Source organism: Rhinopithecus roxellana, chromosome 16 (assembly GCF_007565055.1).
Source record: "Rhinopithecus roxellana isolate Shanxi Qingling chromosome 16, ASM756505v1, whole genome shotgun sequence".
NCBI classification, from domain to species: Eukaryota; Metazoa; Chordata; class Mammalia; order Primates; family Cercopithecidae; genus Rhinopithecus; species Rhinopithecus roxellana.
The window spans coordinates 14713008-14714659 of NC_044564.1; positions in this window are offsets into that span (position 1 = coordinate 14713008).

The following is a 1652-nucleotide window of genomic DNA, read 5'->3' on the forward strand; positions in this document are numbered from 1 at the left end:
TGCCCGGCTAATTTTTTGTATTTTTAGTAGAGATGGGGTTTCACCATGTTAGCCAGGATGGTCTCAATCTCCTGACCTCATGATCTCCCCACCTCGGCCTCCCAAAGTGCTGGGATTACAAGTGTGAGCCACCGCGCCCACCCGGGTTGTCTGTTTTGTATATGAAAGGCATGCTCTGACCCGCACCTTAGCTATCTCTCTTTTTTTTTTTTTGAGATGGAGTATTGCTCTATGGCCCAGACTGGAGTGCAATGGCACCATCTCAGCTCACTGCAAACTCTGCCTCCTGGGTTCAAGTGATTCTCCTCCCTCAGCCTCCCGAGTAGCTGGGATTACAGCTGCCTGCCACCTTGCCCGGCTAATTTTTTGCATATTTAGTAGAGACGGGGTTTCACTGTATTAGCCAGGATGGTCTGGATCTCCTGATGTTGTGACCCGCCCACCTTGGCCTCCCAAAGTGCTGGGATTACAGGTGTGAGCCACCGCACCCAGCCTGGCCTTTGCTATCTCTAAGAATTGGCTAACCCTGAGCCCAAATGCCAGAGCAGCAAGGATACAGAAAATAAGAAAATGTAGTTAATAGAACCGGCCGGATGGTGAATGGATGCCAAATAGACAAATATGGAATCTAAGAAAACACAGAATAGGCACTGCTTCTGGGCTGGGCCCTCGCCAAGCCCTGCGTGTGCTTTAGGACAGGAAGTGTCACCATGGTATTTCTCCTACACTGGAAGTGGAAAACATGAGTGATCATGTCTCTGCCCAAGGTCAGCTGGCTCCTCACCACACACGGTTTTTCCCTGTGTAGGGAACTGCTTTTCCTGGCAAGACAAGCTTACTCAGTGCCCCTTCAGGGAGCTTCCTGCTGTCCATGTCCACAGGGCTCCGGGAGCCCAAGTCCCCTCCCACTGATCACCGGGAGCTGCCTATAGCCCCTCCTGGGATGGATGAATAGCTGCCAAGTGACAGAAACCAAGATTTTTCATGCCTGCAGGTTACTCTAGTCCCACTGGCATCATATCTCAGCATCATCAAATATTTAGGGAGTGCTCAGCTGCATTAGGAGCTGGACTTGCAAACAGTCTTTCTGTCTTGGGGAAATCCACAATTTGAATGGATCAGAATTTGCCTGTCACGTTCTCTGTGCCAGGCACGGGGGCAGGGGTGGAAGCACACGGGCCTCTGCCTCCCTGGCGCGCTGTAGGCACGAGCCTAAAGTCATCAGGTGACAGTCCCCGCCACGTTCCGGGGCGCCCCGACGGCTCCAGCAGCGAGTGGGGTGGGAGGCTTCCGGACAGTCCGGAGGCCCCGATGGCCAAGAGGAGCTTGGGCTGGAGGGGGCCAAGGCCCGGCTGCGACCGGGGGAGGGCCCGGGACGCGGGCAGAGGCAGCTCGAGGCAGACGCAAACACTCGGGCAGAGGCGCAGCCCCAGTCTCGGGGTGCGGAACGGGCACCTTCCTGGCCACCTTCGTCTGAGACCTTGCAGGCGGCTGGAGGCTGGGACGCAGCAGCACCCTGTCAGTCAGCTTTCGGCGCGAGGGGCTGCTGGCGCCCAGGTGTGCGCGCTCCGGGCCCGGCACCCTCAGGCACGCGCGTCCTCCCTGTGTGGACTACAACTCCCGGCGTGCCCCGCGTGCCTCCCGGAAGTGAT